Here is a 20,586-nt window from a genome sequence, read left to right as displayed (position 1 = left end):
ATTTCATTTCAATTTCTATTTTAAATTATGTTGTTTTGGTAAATCATTAAATGATTTTCTTATTCTATCATGTTTGTTTCCAACTAAACTAATATTCATGATAATAATTTTAACTAGAGAAACAACATAAAATAAATTTCAAAATTAACTTATCATATAACGTTGTCTCATCATCAAACATTGAACTGAGATAAGATCTGTTACAATTATCAAATCTCGCCTCTACCACTTTTTTTTATAATTAAATAAAATGTTGCTGGTCTCTCCACTAATTATATAAGTCTAAGAAATATCCAATGACGCATTTATCGAGAGATAGCTAGAGTCGCCCCTACGTAAGTCTTACGCGTATACATTTTTAATTTATAATTTTTTAATGCTAATAAATATTAAGTACTCATTCACTTCAATCCAACAACTCATTAGAAATTATTCCTTTCAGAAAAGAAAAAAAACTCTTTAGAAATTATTAAATGCACTATATCAATAACTTTACATTATTCCATTTTAACGATTCTTAATTTGTTAATTCATAAAGTATCCAATGAGACCATCATTTTTGATATATATATATATATATATATATATATATATATATATATATATATAGAGAGAGAGAGAGAGAGAGAGAGAGAGAGAGAGTAGAAGCCTTTGATTTTCACAACAATTCCTCTTAGTTTTTCTCTATTAAAGGAATAAAAAAATATCTTCATGTTATTATAGAGATCATCGCCCATTAGAGATACTTTAATAATATTATAATACTAATAGCTTAATAGTTATATAATTCTTATATGTTTTTGGGGTTAAAATATCCCCGAACTTAACCAACTAACTAAACTCAAATGGTTATGGAGCTCCACCAAAAGAATAAATTGTTCTGGAGAATCTAAGTTAGATTCGTACGAGAAGTTATTTTTGGTTAGGTTTAACTTATTTGTTAACCGAACTATGTATTATCAGGAGGTCTTTTTCTAAAAACCGGGGGATTAACACGAAAAAAAATTCTCAAAATTTGTTATTTATGATCAGTACATTTGTATGTGTTCTATTAATTCATGGGTGGTGATTTCAAGAAGTGAATTATTAACATTTTAAGAAGTTAATTAGAATTATCGTTTAAATAAAGAAGTTTATTAATTGTTTAATGATTAATGATTTTTTTTAAGACATTAACACATTAAATGACATACTATTGAAGTTTAAAGTTGTTGTTGTTTAATTTCTATTCCCAACCAAAAATCATGTTACTTTTATTGACATTTAATGATGTTAATGCAAAAATTATGAAATAAACATAGGTTTTTTAATCGGCAAAATTTATTAGTAGCGCAACTCCAAACACAAGATGCGCAAAGATATAATTACAAATACTTGTGAAAAATGAAAAACGCACTGTCATTGTGGTTCACTATAAATATATTAATTTTCACAACTCACAATTTCCTCTTCCAATTTTTTTTGAAGGAGATTTCCTCGTACAAGTATTAAATGACGATAAAGAAAAAGAGAATATGTAGTACTACATCCACAACCTGAAAATTAGTACAAGTTGTTCTACATGCACAATACATAAAATAAAATTGATTTTATTTTCTATTATACATAAATGAGAATAGTCATGAAACCTGAATTCCCATTTTTTTTTTCATATTATACCTATTTTGCAAACTTATTCTATTTTTTTTTCTCCCATTTTTATCTCAATTTTTTTGTCATCTCGTGCCAATTTTTTGTAACACCCATACTAAACGTATCTAGAAAGTTTAGCACGTGCGTTATCTTTAGTATTGGATACATTAAAGGTTACAACATTAATGCTTCGAATGAATACAATATACAACTAAATGTGTTCGTACATAAAAATATAACTCAACTTATTCAAAATATAATAGGTACATCCTTGAACGTCCATCTCATCTTTCGCCGGTACGAACTAACACTTGTTGAATCATCCATTCGGCAACTAGCTTGACGTCCAACCTGTTTATCTGAAACAAATAAGGATTGGGATGAGACATAATGTCTCAGTGAGTTCCACCTAACCCTAGGCTATAGGCAACCTCAAGGGAAACCTACGGTCACACCGTGTCTACTTTACAACCTGACGGTTGATTATACGTGTGTGGGGACTTGCATGCTTAGACAGTTGTGCATACTAGGACCGTCATAATATCATCTTACTTGTTATAGGTTTACTATTATATGTGCCATGGCGGTCAAGGGATCCTAGGACCGCTATCTCATGATACGATAAACGCATCAAGACTAAGCTTAACATATTCATGACACCATTCCTAAACCGGACGATTAGGGAAACCTAGGTTCGTCATCGGCATCACATTCCTTACTTAACTTGTACTTGTACTTAACATAATCATGCATGAGTTCATTCTTGATCATAATCATAGTCATATTATACCTAATCGCAAATAAGTTCATTATTGTTATGTTAGCGTTGAACAAACAATCATTATCTTGATTCATTTTACGGAGAGCCTCGGGTGGAGTAACCCCGAGAACAATCCCATCATGACCGATGTACTTACATCGGACTCCCTCGGTGTCGTACGGGTCCCTTGCGGCTTGAACCGTTCCCCTTAGGTCGAGAACCTCCCGTATCCCCCTGGCGTGGATAACAAGAGACACGAGCACCTACGTCTTGTTTACTCAGTGACATGCGGGTCCCTTACGGCTTGAATCGTTCTCATCATGAGAACCCCTTGTATCCCTTTGATGTGGATAACAAGAGACATGTCACCTACACTTATAATAGTCATGGTCTTGTCGTTCACATAAGTTAAACATATACATACTTGATCATATGCGAAGAGAATACACTTCGCGTCTTATCATTCTAGGGATTCATATCCTATACTTGCCATACTTATCATTCATGCTATCTTTCTAGTTCTCAACACTATGTCGAGGCTCTACATTCATTCCCTTACTTGAAGTATAATCTGCTACCCGATCATGAAACTAATATTTCTCTTATATGTCATGCTTTCCAATATAAATAAATACTTGCTTTGCTTTCGATAAAACATTTAAAAACCTATGCCTTGGAGTCTTGTTTTGAGGGGTTTATATTTATAAAAGCTTACATGAGTGCAAGCCGAACCGGAGCACGACAAAAAGGCGAGACGAGCGAACAGGGCAGCAGCCATTGCTCACTCGCAGTGGCGAGCTAGTGGCGAGCAAGCACCACCTCCTGCTGCTCTTGCTCGCAGTGGCGAGCTCCTTGCTCGCCGTGGTGAGTTGCTGCAGTTCAGCCCTGCATAATTGATGTTCTAATCCAAAAACCTCAAAACAAAGTATCCTAAGGCATGCCATGACTCTATGTGTCATTTAGAACCTGCAAAACATTCTTAAAACAAGTATTTACATGTATTGAGAGCATGACAAGAAAAGGGATAACAATTTCTATGTATAACTCTAAATAATTATATATTTTCTTACAAGCTTAAATCACATAATCCCAAGGGTGGGAACTATCTAAGGAACTCACCATAAGAATTCTGGATTCTCTCGATATCTTTTGCCACAACTCAAAGCTCCTACCATTGCTTTCCCTTCAACCCTCTTCTCTTACTCTTAGAAGCCTTATATTCAGACCTCCGCTTCAGTCCTTGTCCATTCAATATGGCTCACTTATGCTAAACCCGTAGGGTCCACCCTGCAATATCCAGCATCAATGCCTTAACTTTAACAATTTAATTAAAATATCAAACGATATCGGTTTTGAGCAAACGACCACTCGTTGGAAAGCTTAGGGTGTCGTGATTCCAAATATAATTTTTGTTTTGAGGGTTAACCATCCAATTTGTACATTTTAACAAAAGAGTGGGCATTGGTACAGAAACAAGACTGAAACTTTCCTCAAACTTGCAGGTAGCTTTTCTCCTACTATACTTAATAGAATTTAATAATTCTTGTGTCTAAACTGTAGGGAATTTCGTTAACTATCCATAGAAATAACAACCACTCAATTCAGAGTTACAGGGAGAGAGTTCTTACCACTTTAGTGAAGCCCTGTTCCAAAATCCGTAGCCAGAATCCAGCAAAAAAAATCAATCTTTAAACATGTTTTTCGAACTCGTTTCAAATCCGAATCATACAAAGTTTGTGTCCGAATTGAAGGAAATTTAGTGTTGAATCTAAAAATCCAGTAGTTACTCAGTTCCTGGTGACACAGCCAGAACCATGACAAATATACCAAAAATAGTCCATACGAATTTTTCATCCAAATTCCATAAAATTCAGTCATAAATAGCTTATCACTCACAATTAATTCCATAATCAGCATCAATTTCAAAATTAATGAAACACTCACCTTTAAATTCTAGAATCCCTTTAAGCCTCCAATCCAACTTTAGCCTTAGCTTATCAATCCAACTTCAAAAAGCTTCCTTAATCTTGTTGAGACCATAACTTGTACAAGCTCAAGCTTCCAAACATGACCTTCATTCAACACCCATCAAACCCTAACTTTGAATCCATTCTAGAGAGGAGAAGAATTGAAAAAAACAAGCTTAAACCAAGTTCCCAAACTCTTGAGCATAATCTTTGAGGAAGAAGAAATTTGATGAATTGGTGAGGAGGAAGGAGAGGGAGAGATCGATAGAGAGAAGAGGGAAGGAGAAGAAAGTCTTCCAACATAAGAGAGAGAAATGATAAGGGAAAATAAGATATTTTGGTGCCTAAACCACATAAATATCCTTTTTCTGTGAAATTACCAAATTGCCCTTGCTTCAAGCACGTTAAATCCGACTCCGATACTTAACTCATAATAAGTTGACATTACTTAATAAATATTCTCCATACTTACTTTCCTTGGATTTATTCCTCTGGCACGATCGACTGATAATAATCTGATACTGACAGGCGGGATATTACATTTTTCACCCCCACTCTTATCCGAATTTTGATCTTTATTAGCAAACCCACTACACATTCATTAATTTCCTCATTTTTTTTAATCATTCATTGAAAACATTGAAGTTGATTCTCAATGACTCATTCATATTTAAGTTTACAATGCATGAACATATACCACACTACTAGTTTTAGGACCTTTAGCAACATTGAATTGTGACATTAATTTAATTGTTTCCCATAAACAAAGAAATAGTGTCTGTAAACCGAAAACAAATAGTGATCCGTAACACATAATTCATACCAAGTGAAATCACAAAATTCTATACGTGGCTGCGATTGTTATTTAATAGTTTGGCCGAGACAACAACAGACAAAAATATACGCGACCACGATTGTTATTTAATAGTTTGGCCGAGACAACAGCAGACAAAAATAATGAAACAAAAACTAGTTTTTATAGAAATAGACAACACCCAGTTTAACTAACGACCGCTCTCTCACAAAATCAAACATGTATTCGTCTGAAGATCAACTTAATTTTTAACAAGGGAAATACACGAAGCAAATAACTACAAAATCAAGTCCATATAACAGTTGTTAACACCTGAGCGATAAAGAGAGAAAGAGATACGAGAGAAGCACAACATGTGTTGGTATATAATAAGAAAAATATCAGACAAAACATAACAACATGCATGATTGATTTAGAGAAGCACAATCTCAAAAGATATGATATAATATGTGATTTCTTGTAAAAACATGTATTAGGAACTCAATGGATCACTCAAGTATTATTTAAATTAAAATGAGCAAAGTACACTTTCCATAAATCACATTCATGGTAAGCTCAAAGCATAAATTAAAAAAAGAAAATGAAAGAGAGAGTAATTGTTAATTGTTGATTACTAGAACTCCAACCAATGCCTCTCAAGGATATTAAAAAAAAAAAAAAACTAATTAAGTGCATGTAGAAAATAACATGAAACATATAAACAAACATTTTTAAGCTCTTATCTCTAATTTAATGAAACAAATTAGTTTCTTTTTCACTTATTTTTCGCTTACAACTTCGTCGATTATGACATTCTTTTCAGTTGCTTGATCACACATGCTCTCATCTTCAAACCTTCTTCTGTTGGCACAATTAGAACCCAAGTAAACGTAGGTTGAATTGATTTGAGAGAAAACTATAATGATTTGGTCGCCGTGAACCTATCTTTTCTGGTTGACGGTTTATTTACGATTCATTAAAAATAAAATATGGTTTAAATACGCTTGTCTCTGGTTTGATATAATGCTCCTCGCTTTCTTCTACACATCATTTTTAAAGCATGAAATGTATTTTTCTGTTGCGCATTTGGATTCACTTAACGGATTTAAATTCATCTAGTTATATTTATATTTATCAATGTTAACCAAGTTATAATTCCCTTTTAAAGGTTGATTATGTCGTTGATGGGTCACAGTCATGTAACACTCATACCAGACGTATCTAGAAAGTCTAGCACGTGTGTTAATATTAGTACTGGATACATTAAAAATTTACAACATAAATTACACACGAACGAATATTTATACGTGTAACATCCCAGACTGCTTACAGGATTGCCGACTAACCCCACAAACCAACACGAGTCTTTTCAGCATGCTTTGTCCTCACTCACATGCTTACCGGGAAACTTCCCGGTAGGTCACCCATCCTAGTACTACTCCAAGCCAAGCACGCTTAACTGTGGAGTTCCTATGGATTGAGCTCCCGAAAAGAAGATGCATCTTGTTGATATGGGTAGTACCTAACAATTCTTATAAGCCTTCCTTCAACCATGTAGTCCCATACCTACACGGCCTCCGGATCCCTCTCATTCCGATGTGTTTCGGTTCCTTCTATCGTCGTGGGGGTCCCTTGCGGCTTAAACCGTTCCCCTTAGGTCCAGAACCTTTCGTATCCACCTAGCGGGATATCGAAAGCCACGACGTGGGTGTTACATGCCCACCAGCTTCCGCTTGGTTCGTCCCCGAACCACACTGTACTGGGAGAGGTCTGCTCTGATACCAAGTGTAACATCCCAGACTGCTTACAGGATTGCCAACTAACCCCACAAACCAACACGAGTCTTTTCAGCATGCTTTGTCCTCACTCACATGCTTACCGGGAAACTTCCCGGTAGGTCACCCATCCTAGTACTACTCCAAGCCAAGCACGCTTAACTGTGGAGTTCCTATGGATTGAGCTCCCGAAAAGAAGATGCATCTTGTTGATATGGGTAGTACCTAACAATTCTTATAAGCCTTCCTTCAACCATGCAGTCCCATACCTACACGGCCTCCGGATCCCTCTCATTCCGATGTGTTTCGGTTCCTTCTATCGTCGTGGGGGTCCCTTGCGGCTTAAACCGTTCCCCTTAGGTCGAGAACCTTTCGTATCCACCTAGCGGGATATCGAAAGCCACGACGTGGGTGTTACAAGTCATGTCCCCCAAATTTTTCTACCTCTTTTTTATTTAAAATATTTCACTTTGCTTAAAAGAAAAATATTTGAGAGAAATAACAAATCAAAATAAATCAAAAGAAAAGGACTTGGCTAATTCCTATTAGCAGAAACTACGTATAACCTGAAGATAGAAAGTCCATGGTGATCAGGCAAATCAAATATTCCTTTTTCATTAGTTTTCATATTGTCTCCTTTTGCAACATTCCACAAATGATAAATATAAATGGTGATTGGAGAGTCCCAATCCCTTATAACATTTTCATTACATTATTATTATTTTAAATAAATTTTCCCTTATTAAATTTATCTCTCAGGAAATTTATCGTCATATGTAACAAGCTATTTGTTCTTGCAAGCTCCCAAACATGAACTCACGATGTAACACCCACGTCGTGGCTTTCGATATCCCGCCAGGTGGATACGAAAGGTTCCCGACCTAAGGGGAATGGTTTAAGCCGCAAGGGACCCCCACGATAATAGGAGGAATGTAACACCCATACTAGACGTATCTAGAAAGTCTAGCACGTGCGTTGAATTTAGTACTGGATACATTAATAATTTACAACAATAAAACTTCGAATGAATATAAAAGACAACAAGGGCGTTCGTACGATGATAATACAACTTAACTTTTATAAAACATAATAAAAGCATCCTTTAAAATCCACACCATCCAGCTGCAAGTACGAACGAACACTTGTCGTATCATCCATTCGGCCTCTAGCTTGCTAATCCACCTGATATCTGAAACAAATAAGGATTGGGATGAGACATAATGTCTCAGTGAGTTCCACCTAATCCTAGGCTATAGGCAACCTCAAGGGAAACCTACGGTCACCACGTGTCTACTTTACAACCTGACGGTTGATTATACGTGTGTGGGGACTTGCATGCTTAGACGGTAGTGCATACTAAAGCCGTCATAATTCATCTTACTTGTTATAGGCTTACTATCATAATATGGGTCATGGCGGTCAAGGGAACCTAAGACCACTATGCCAAGATACGATAATGTATCGAGGTCTTCGTATAACATGTTCATGACACAATCCTAAGCCGGACGATTAGGGAAACCTAAGTACATCATCGGCATCACATTATTTACTTGTCCTAGTCATAACTTGCATTTAACATAACATACATGAGTTCATTCGTAAACATAATCATATCATACATAATCGTATCTAAGTTCATTATTCATTATGTTAGCGTTGAACAAACATTCTTATCTTGATTCATTTTACGGAAAGTCCCGGATGGAGTAACCCCGAGTACAATCCCATCATGACCGATGTACGTACATCAGACTCCCTCAGTGTCGTGCGATCCCCTTACGGAGCTTTCCCCGTTCCCATCATGAGAACCCCTTGAATCCATACCTTCATGGATTACAAGAGACACGAACACCTACATTCATACTTACTCAGTGACATGCGGGTCCCTTACGGCTTGAATCGTTCTCATAATGAGAACCCCTTGTATCCCCCTGATGTGGATATCAAGAGACATGTCACCTACACTTATTAGGTCATAGTCTTGCCGTGCATAAGTTCATATATTTAGGTTATACCTAATCATGCTTAAAGCTTACCTCGGAACCTTGATCGATCTGATTTACGGTAAGTGTTCATACTTGTTCATTCATATCGTGGTGTAAAGATAACTATCTTGTCCACGACTTATGCATTAATATATCTATCTTAATCATGTGCGAAGATAACATACTTCGCTCCTAATCATTCTAGTTCTCGACTACTATGTCGAGGCTCTAGTCCCATTTCCGTACTTGAAATATAACTTGCTACCCGGTCGTGAAACAAATATTTCCCTCGTATGTCATGCTTCTCTATACAATATAAATACTTGCTTTACTATTGGATAAAAACATGTATAAAGCTATGCCTTGGGGTCATGACTTGAGGGGTTTAATACTGTAAAAGACTGCACGTAGAAAAACTGGATCGAACGGCGGTGAAAGGGCCTGTAGCGGGCGAACAGGGTGCTGCCACCCTGTTACTCGCCACTGCGAGTTCACCTACTCGCCACTGCGAGTTACCTAACTCGCCACTGCGAGTTCGCGGCGAGTAAACACCCCTTTCGGTGTTGCTTGCTTGCCATGGCGAGTAATTACTCGCCGTTGCGAGTTATGACAGTCCAGAAGTGCAAAAACGATGTTTTTGACCCAAAATCCTCAAATCAAAATATCCTAAGGCATATCATGACTCTATGGATCATTTAGAACCTGCAAAATAGTCTTGTAGCAAGTATTTCCATGTATTGAAAGCATGACATTAAAAGGAATAACAATTTCTATGTATAAGCCCTAAACATATATGCTTCCTTGCAAGCATAATCACACAATCCCAAAAGGGTAGGAAGCTAACTAAGGAACTCACCTATCGTGTTGTAATTGATCCCAAATCTCTCAAGCATCATCATCATCACATAACAAAACCCTAGCTTGCTTCCAAAGCTTTAAGTCATTCAAGAAACACCACCCATGCTCTAGCTCTTGCTCCATCTTTCACTAGTTGCTTCCAATATTGCATACCTACCACAAACATCATCAACCCACTACTTGATTCTCTTGAAACCCTAGTTCATGATCTTGACCCCAAGTTGACATCAAAGCTTAAAGACAAACTCAAGGCCCTAGCTTCTTGGTCCATGAACTATGAAGACTAAAACAACTCATGTTTCAAATTCCAACTTTGCCAAACCAAAACCCTTGAGAAGATGGAGTTTCAAGTAAAGTTGATGAAGAGGAGAAGAAGTAATGGAATTCCCCCAAAGTCTCTAATTGTTCTTGAAAGAGGAGGAGAAGAAATCATGATGCATGATTCATTACCAACTTAATAATCCATGAAGAGGAAGATTTGATAATTTGAGGAGATAAGGAGAGAAGAGAGAGGCCGATGGTTAGAGAGAAGAGAGAGCAAAACTCTTTTCTCTAACCTAGAAAGAGAAAGAGGTTGAAAAATGAGATATTTTGGGCCTCAATTCAAAATAAATATCCTTTAGGGTGAAATTACCATTATGCCCTTGCCTTTAAACGTGTTAAATCCGACTCTGATATTTATTACGTAATGAGCTGACATCACTTGAAAAATATTTCCTTCAAACCTTCTTTCGAAATATTAATCTTCTGACACGATCGACTGGTAATATTCCGATACTGACAGGCGGGATATTACATTCTACCCCTCTTAAAAGAATTTCGTCCTCGAAATTCGAAAACCATCTACCAATCCCTAAGATTAAACTCGTCTTCTTCAGTTTTCAGTTAAACAAAGTCGTTCATACTCACTCCAACGAGTTCAAAGCATACTTCCCTCATCAAAACGTGTAATTCATCCTCTTTCTTAATCCACACAACAAGCATAACCTCTTTATCAAATCACAAAATTATCTTAGAACATCATGATTGACTCTTACCTTGCTTCTTAAGGATTAATTGTTTTAATTCCACACCTTAACTGCTTAGCTTAACCATCAAATAAGTAATTTATAATTAACTGAAACACTCAGACTTTACCTTGTAGTGCTTCTGTGCATCTAATTCATATTATCTTGCATACATCTTATCTTACATACATAATCTTTCCTTATCGCTCTTGGCGACTTATTCTTCTTACTTATGTTACTTACCTTGATGGTTCCGTACATTTCTTTCAAACTCTTCAGAAACCATGGGTAGCTCGTCTATCTTGGCATGGAGAAATGAAATTAATTACTTCGATTCTCTTGACAATCAAATGACCAAATATATGGTTTGCCCTCCTAGCAAAATCCATTTGCACTTGCAATTGAATACTCTTAGCAAAGATCCGTGCATCCCGTATGATATTAATATCACACCAACATTGCTAACTCCTCTTAATACTTTATCTCCATAAAACTGGCATACTTCCGAATACTACTTCTTGTTAGTCAATAACGACACCCATCTAGTACTTTACTTCAAGAAATTTCTAAACTCTGATACTTAGGTTCTTGGAACGAACATTTACTTGGATAAGGAAAATCTCATTTTGAAACTGAATTCGCAATGATACCTCAGAACCACATGACGGGTCTTTACATTTATTAAAAAGGTTTTACCACCCGCCACAAACTTGTCCATATCAAGTTGGTCCTGAAGTCGGTACGTCTTAAGTGAGATTGCTCACTTATCGCGCACCTCATTGGTTTCATCAATGTTTAATATTATACTTTTAAAACAATTTCGTTTCCAAGTTCCTTAATACCAATCTTAACTTTAAGAAAATTTCAATCATATCTTGTCACTATTCTAGCAAGTATCATTATCATTTAACAAGTTTGGTATAGGAGGGTATGTATTTCATCATGTAATTCTCATGAACCTTATTCCATCATCATAACTTATGCTCTTCTACATATTCAATAACAACAATTAGACAACCCGAATACTTCCCCTGTGGCAACTCTAGTCTTCCTTGTCTTACTTAAGTAAAGATACACTTCTTATCCTTTTACCTTAATCGTCACTGACCACATAAACATCAATACTTACTCGCTACATCGAGAATTCCTTGTTGGTCTCATAGTACTTTTTATTTAACTTATATTACTTTCCCAACATTCTTTGTAAAGATTCTTACAACCAAAGTTCCATAGTCACCGTTCACAACTTTACCAATTAATTTCCGTAGCGCTACTCTGATTCCCACCGGTTGACTTTGACTAGTTCTCTAATCCGTTGAGACGAGTGGTCTTCACACTCCTTCTATCATTTCGATAATATCTTCGTGAGCTCTTCTCAAACTTTCTATGTTGCAACCATCTCTGCCATCCTGCTCTACCCTTAGCTTGTAAGATTACTCTCAAGATGACCCTTTCTCTTGACATACACCTACTTCACTCAATTATTCTCGGTAATTTGAATTCATAGTATACATCTTTGATATTACATACTTACTATTTACATAATTCATCCTTCCAACTTTCCAGGGTAAACTCATCTTGCACCCTTACGTACCTTCCTTATGCATCTAACATTACAATTTGACATTCTCTCACGCTATGTTTTGCTCAATCTTACCATTGCTTGCTCGTTAGTTTTTCTTTTAAAGAAAAATTTCATAATCTAGCACACGGGCCATTGACGTTGATGATTTCCCATTGTTTGTATATAAAAACCCTACTGAACCTAGGCTCCCGTCGTTACTCTAAATTCACAGAACGGGTTTATAACACAACCGTGCTATCAAATTTTAGTCCCAGTGAGTTTAGTCTACGTTATATGAGTCGTAACAACCGGTACCAACAAATTCCTCTTTGAATTTCCAAAAATATCAACTTCAATCACCCATATGCGCATGTTCTTCTAAAATCTTGTAAACTTTATAATTCAACATCCTAACGAGCCTTTGCAAATCAATTAAGCAAAACGTAGGTTCGAGGGATACTCATAACTTCACAAAACCAAGAACCTTGTAATTTCCTATAGCTCCACACCACTTTAATTCTTACTTCATGTCTTCAATTCCGTGACATCTATTCTAAATACCAGAACCTCTAGATTCTTGATCAGAACTCCTTCTCGACCCTTGACACATTAACTTCCAAAGTTACCTTGAATCGAATCAATTCCGTTGATAGTTGCTCATGCTTTCTTCTTTTGAAAATCTTAGGGTGTGATATGCATTCGTCACTTGTTGTCATAAAGGTTTTCATTACTTAAAATATTATTACAAAAATAACTCTCCAATAATTACTGCAAACCCTTGAGACGAACTGACCGTTTTCGGAAAAATAGAAACCTCGCCTCAGGTTCGCTATTGGTGATCTTCTTCAGTTCAACATTCTTTTCCAAAAATTACTTTGCATAAAATCCTTATTTCTCAAGTACCCCAATGCATATCATTCATTCCCATCATCGTAAAATGTTCTTTAATATGTGCACAACAACCATCAACCTATATCGATACAATTCTGGCACGTCGGAAATTTAACGCCTTAGCTCTGACAATCATAAACTTTCCTAGTTACGTCGTCGCTTATTGCAGTTTCCGTATACTAGAACCTTGTCCACCCTGATCTTACAAATTCATTAACTCATTTACATAACGCTATCCCTGCGAGCCTACTAATTCCGTCAACAACGTCGACTTCTTCCTGTACAATAAATCTGTTCCACAACAGCTCTTACTAAAACTTCAGATCATACATAAACATTTCCAAACTCTTACTTACGGGTATGCGAAGTATCTTCCACATCTTACCCAACACTTTCGGAACATTCCTACTTAACCTTACCTTACATCCCCAGAGGAACTATACTTCTACAACCTAGTTCACCGTCCACCTTCTGGCACTGCAACCCCTTACTAATACTCATCCCGAGTTCTTACCTTTCAAGGCAACTTCATCTCTTACTTCATTCCTCCTGGGTCCTATTCAGCTCTCAGGCGTCTATCCTAATCGTCAATTGTTAAATTGAGTTGATCAGGCTCAACTAACAATGACAACTAGAACTTTTACCCGGAACCCAATGGTCCCACTACCTTAGTTGTAAATTAATGACCCAAGGCACGGTCTGAATCGACCTGCTCTGATACCAAATGTAACACCCATACTAGACGTATCTAGAAAGTCTAGCACGTGCGTTGAATTTAGTACTGGATACATTAATAATTTACAACAATAAAACTTCGAATGAATATAAAAGACAACAAGGGCGTTCGTACGATGATAATACAACTTAACTTTTATAAAACATAATAAAAGCATCCTTTAAAATCCACACCATCCTGCTGCAAGTACGAACGAACACTTGTCGTATCATCCATTCGGCTACTAGCTTGCTAATCCACCTGATATCTGAAACAAATAAGGATTGGGATGAGACATAATGTCTCAGTGAGTTCCACCTAATCCTAGGCTATAGGCAACCTCAAGGGAAACCTACGGTCACCACGTGTCTACTTTACAACCTGACGGTTGATTATACGTGTGTGGGGACTTGCATGCTTAGACGGTAGTGCATACTAAAGCCGTCATAATTCATCTTACTTGTTATAGGCTTACTATCATAATATGGGTCATGGCGGTCAAGGGAACCTAAGACCACTATGCCAAGATACGATAATGTATCGAGGTCTTCGTATAACATGTTCATGACACAATCCTAAGCCGGACGATTAGGGAAACCTAAGTACATCATCGGCATCACATTATTTACTTGTCCTAGTCATAACTTGCATTTAACATAACATACATGAGTTCATTCGTAAACATAATCATATCATACATAATCGTATCTAAGTTCATTATTCATTATGTTAGCGTTGAACAAACATTCTTATCTTGATTCATTTTACGGAAAGTCCCGGATGGAGTAACCCCGAGTACAATCCCATCATGACCGATGTACGTACATCAGACTCCCTCAGTGTCGTGCGATCCCCTTACGGAGCTTTCCCCGTTCCCATCATGAGAACCCCTTGAATCCATACCTTCATGGATTACAAGAGACACGAACACCTACATTCATACTTACTCAGTGACATGCGGGTCCCTTACGGCTTGAATCGTTCTCATAATGAGAACCCCTTGTATCCCCCTGATGTGGATATCAAGAGACATGTCACCTACACTTATTAGGTCATAGTCTTGCCGTGCATAAGTTCATATATTTAGGTTATACCTAATCATGCTTAAAGCTTACCTCGGAACCTTGATCGATCTGATTTACGGTAAGTGTTCATACTTGTTCATTCATATCGTGGTGTAAAGATAACTATCTTGTCCACGACTTATGCATTAATATATCTATCTTAATCATGTGCGAAGATAACATACTTCGCTCCTAATCATTCTAGTTCTCGACTACTATGTCGAGGCTCTAGTCCCATTTCCGTACTTGAAATATAACTTGCTACCCGGTCGTGAAACAAATATTTCCCTCGTATGTCATGCTTCTCTATACAATATAAATACTTGCTTTACTATTGGATAAAAACATGTATAAAGCTATGCCTTGGGGTCATGACTTGAGGGGTTTAATACTGTAAAAGACTGCACGTAGAAAAACTGGATCGAACGGCGGTGAAAGGGCCTGTAGCGGGCGAACAGGGTGCTGCCACCCTGTTACTCGCCACTGCGAGTTCACCTACTCGCCACTGCGAGTTACCTAACTCGCCACTGCGAGTTCGCGGCGAGTAAACACCCCTTTCGGTGTTGCTTGCTTGCCATGGCGAGTAATTACTCGCCGTTGCGAGTTATGACAGTCCAGAAGTGCAAAAACGATGTTTTTGACCCAAAATCCTCAAATCAAAATATCCTAAGGCATATCATGACTCTATGGATCATTTAGAACCTGCAAAATAGTCTTGTAGCAAGTATTTCCATGTATTGAAAGCATGACATTAAAAGGAATAACAATTTCTATGTATAAGCCCTAAACATATATGCTTCCTTGCAAGCATAATCACACAATCCCAAAAGGGTAGGAAGCTAACTAAGGAACTCACCTATCGTGTTGTAATTGATCCCAAATCTCTCAAGCATCATCATCATCACATAACAAAACCCTAGCTTGCTTCCAAAGCTTTAAGTCATTCAAGAAACACCACCCATGCTCTAGCTCTTGCTCCATCTTTCACTAGTTGCTTCCAATATTGCATACCTACCACAAACATCATCAACCCACTACTTGATTCTCTTGAAACCCTAGTTCATGATCTTGACCCCAAGTTGACATCAAAGCTTAAAGACAAACTCAAGGCCCTAGCTTCTTGGTCCATGAACTATGAAGACTAAAACAACTCATGTTTCAAATTCCAACTTTGCCAAACCAAAACCCTTGAGAAGATGGAGTTTCAAGTAAAGTTGATGAAGAGGAGAAGAAGTAATGGAATTCCCCCAAAGTCTCTAATTGTTCTTGAAAGAGGAGGAGAAGAAATCATGATGCATGATTCATTACCAACTTAATAATCCATGAAGAGGAAGATTTGATAATTTGAGGAGATAAGGAGAGAAGAGAGAGGCCGATGGTTAGAGAGAAGAGAGAGCAAAACTCTTTTCTCTAACCTAGAAAGAGAAAGAGGTTGAAAAATGAGATATTTTGGGCCTCAATTCAAAATAAATATCCTTTAGGGTGAAATTACCATTATGCCCTTGCCTTTAAACGTGATAAATCCGACTCTGATATTTATTACGTAATGAGCTGACATCACTTGAAAAATATTTCCTTCAAACCTTCTTTCGAAATATTAATCTTCTGACACGATCGACTGGTAATATTCCGAAAAGAAGATGCATCTTGTTGATATGGGTAGTACCTAACAATTCTTATAAGCCTTCCTTCAACCATGTAGTCCCATACCTACACGGCCTCCGGATCCCTCTCATTCCGATGTGTTTCGGTTCCTTCTATTGTCGTGGGGGTCCCTTGCGGCTTAAACCGTTCCCCTTAGGTCGGGAACCTTTCGTATCCACCTAGCGGGATATCGAAAGCCACGACGTGGGTGTTACATGCCCACCAGCTTCCGCCTGGTTCGTCCCCGAACCACACCGTACTGGGAGAGGTCTGCTCTGATACCAAGTGTAACATCCCAGACTGCTTACAGGATTGCCGACTAACCCCACAAACCAACACGAGTCTTTTCAGCATGCTTTGTCCTCACTCACATGCTTACCGGGAAACTTCCCGGTAGGTCACCCATCCTAGTACTACTCCAAGCCAAGCACGCTTAACTGTGGAGTTCCTATGGATTGAGCTCCCGAATAGAAGATGCATCTTGTTGATATGGGTAGTACCTAACAATTCTTATAAGCCTTCCTTCAACCATGTAGTCCCATACCTACACGGCCTCCGGATCCCTCTCATTCCGATGTGTTTCGGTTCCTTCTATTGTCGTGGGGGTCCCTTGCGGCTTAAACCGTTCCCCTTAGGTCGGGAACCTTTCGTATCCACCTAGCGGGATATCGAAAGCCACGACGTGGGTGTTACAAGGAACCGAAACACATCGGAATGAGAGGGATCCGGAGGCCGTGTAGGTATGGGACTACATGGTTGAAGGATGGCTTATAAGAATTGTTAGGTACTACCAATATCAACAAGATGCATCTTCTTTTCGGGAGCTCAATCCATAGGAACTCCACAGTTAAGCGTGCTTGGCTTGGAGTAGTACTAGGATGGGTGACCTACCGGGAAGTTTCCCGGTAAGCATATGAGTGAGGACAAAGCATGCTGAAAAGACTCGTGTTGGTTTGTGGGGTTAGTCGGCAATCCTGTAAGCAGTCTGGGATGTTACACTTGGTATCAGAGCAGACCTCTCCCAGTACGGTGTGGTTCGGGGACGAACCAAGCGGAAGCTGGTGGGCATGTAACACCCACGTCGTGGCTTTCGATATCCCGCTAGGTGGATACGAAAGGTTCTCGACCTAAGGGGAACGGTTTAAGCCATAAGGGACCCGCATGTCACTGAAATTAACAAGACGTAGGTGCTCGTGTCTCTTGATAATCCATAGGAACTCCACAGTTAAGCGTGCTTGGCTTGGAGTAGTACTAGGATGGGTGACCTACCGGGAAGTTTCCCGGTAAGCATGTGAGTGAGGACAAAGCATGCTGAAAAGACTCGTGTTGGTTTGTGGGGTTAGTCGGCAATCCTGTAAGCAGTCTGGGATGTTACACTTGGTATCAGTGCAGACCTCTCCCAGTACGGTGTGGTTCGGGGACGAACCAAGCGGAAGCTGGTGGGCATGTAACACCCACGTCGTGGCTTTCGATATCCCGCTAGGTGGATACGAAAGGTTCTCGACCTAAGGGGAACGGTTTAAGCCATAAGGGACCCGCATGTCACTGAAATTAACAAGACGTAGGTGCTCGTGTCTCTTGATAACCACGCCAGGGGGATACGGGAGGTTCTCGACCTAAGGGGAACGGATTAAGCCGCAAGGGACCCGCACGACACCGAGGGAGTCCGATGTACGTACATCTGTCATGTATGGGATTGATCTCGGGGTTACTCCACCCGGGACTATCCGTAAAATGAATCAAGATAATAATTGTTTGTTCAACGCTAACCTAAAGAATGAACTTAGATACGAATATGTTTCTCATGATTATGATTATGTTATGAAATGCAAGAATGATTTCCATGCATGAATAAGTTCAAGAACAAGAGCATTAGATGCTATAAGACAAGTACAAGGCATGGATAGAACAAGTAAAGAACATGATGCCGATGACGTTCTTAGGTTTCCCTAATCGTCCGGCTTAGGATGGTGTCATGAACATGTTACATGAAGACCTTGATACGTAGAGCGTATTCTAGGCAACGCGGTTCTAGGTTCCCCTCGACCGCCATGACACCTATGATTATAGTAAGCCTATAACAAGTATGATGAATTATGACGGTTCTAGTGTGCACCACCGTCTAAGTATGCAAGTCCCCACACACGTATAATCAACCGGCAGGTTGTATTGTAGACACGAGGCGACCGTAGGTTTCCCCTTGATGTTGCCTATAGCCTAGGATTTAGGGGAACTCACTGAGACATTATGTCTCATCCCAATCCTTATTTGTTTCAGATAAGCAAGTTGGTATGCAAGCTTGAAGCGGATGGATGTTTCAACAAGTGCGCGCTCGTATCGCTACAAGATGCCAAGGATATCAAGGATGTGATTTACTATGTATGGATAAGATGTTTATGTTATTGTATGAACGAACGCAATTTGTTGTATAAACATTCATTCGAAAATTTTATTGTTGTATATTTTAATGTATCCAGTACTAAATTCAACGCATGTGCTAGACTTTCTAGATACGTCTAGTATGGGTGTTACATTTGGTATCAGAGCAGGTCGATTCAGACCGTGCCTTGGGTCATTAATTTACAACAAAGGAAGTGGGACCATTTGGTTCCGGGTAAATGTTCTAGTTGTTATTGTTAGTTGAGCCTGATCAACTCAATTTAGCATTCAACAGTTAGAACGGATGCCTGAGAGCTGAATAGGACCCAGGAGGAACGAAGTATGTGATGAAGATGCACTGGAAAGTGTAAACTCAGAAGTAAGAACTCAGAAATGAGTATAAGTAGGAAGTTTGATCGTGTTGAAAGGTGGCCAGTGAACTAATCAACTGGAAGTGTGAATCCCCCGGGAATGTAAGGTATGTTAAGAAGGAACGTTCCAACAATGTTGGGTAAGATGATAGTGATATTCCATGTACCCGTAAGTGAAGAAGTGGGATATATGTATCTAACCATGACCGAAAGTTTCGGTAAGAGTTGTTGTTGGAATGGGTTTATGATATTCTGGAATATCAGAACAAGGTTGCAAGAAAGTTAGAAGATGACGTATGTTGACGGAGTCAGCATGCTCTCAGGAATAGTCTTATATGAATGAAGTTCAGGACATGTAAGTTATCAAGTTGCGTTAAGTGGGACGTAATGAGGTAATTTATTCGTAGTGGAGAAAGTTATATGTTATCAGGATTAAGGCATTGATTTCCGACGTGCCAAGAATTGTATCGAAAAGGTTGAAGTTGCCATGCATACGTTATAGAATGTTTTATGATGCTAGGAATGAATGATGTGCATTGGTTACTTGAAAAAAAAAATAGATAGTTGGAGAAACTCACCAATAGCGAACTTGGAACAAAATTTTCCGTTTTATGAAATTTAACCGTTTGTTCCAAAGGTTTGCAATGACTATTGGGGAGATGTCTTCACAATAATATTTTATGTGATGAAAAATCTTTTGTGACATCAAGTGACGAATGCATATCATATCCTAAGAATTTCAAGGGAAAAGGCATGGGCAACAATCAACGAAATCGATATAGTTTAATGTAACTTTGGAAGTTAATGTTTTAAGAGTCAAGAACGAGCCAAGATCAAGGGTATAAAAGTTCCAGTGTTTAAAAGGAAAGTCGCAGAAGTTTATGCATGAGGTATGAAGTAAGAAGTTAAAGCGGTGCAAAGTTACGAGAAATCACAAGGTTCACGGATTATGTGGAATTATGACGTATCTCTCGAACGTATGTTTTGCTTAATCGACTTGCTAAGGCTCATCATGATGTTGAATTATAAAGTTTAAACAAATTTTAGAAGGATCTACGCGTATGGGTAATTGAAGTTGACATTTTGAAAATTCACGAGACTTTCTAGGAACCGGTTTGCTACTACATTCGTAAAGCGGGCTAGACTTATTAGAGTCTAGGTTTGATGACACGTATGTGTTA

The 20,586-nt window shown here is 38.3% G+C and overlaps 1 long non-coding RNA gene across 1 annotated transcript; it reads right to left on the bottom strand.

The window, feature by feature from the left end:
• Positions 1-1,759: 1,759 nt before the first annotated feature.
• On the bottom strand, positions 1,760-4,892 carry LOC146946058 (uncharacterized). The gene is made up of 3 exons (XR_015026596.1): positions 4,021-4,892; positions 3,512-3,679; positions 1,760-1,991 (listed from the first exon to the last, which is right to left on the bottom strand). It is a non-coding gene; the product is annotated as an uncharacterized LOC146946058 (long non-coding RNA).
• Between the last annotated feature and the right edge of the window lie 15,694 nt (positions 4,893-20,586).

The sequence above is a fragment of the Medicago sativa genome, chromosome 2, assembly GCF_051527215.1.
Source record: "Medicago sativa cultivar Bolivia chromosome 2, Bolivia_mono, whole genome shotgun sequence".
NCBI classification, from domain to species: Eukaryota; Viridiplantae; Streptophyta; class Magnoliopsida; order Fabales; family Fabaceae; genus Medicago; species Medicago sativa.
Note: the sequence above shows the minus strand (reverse complement) of the source record. Positions and strands in the feature narration are given on the sequence as shown.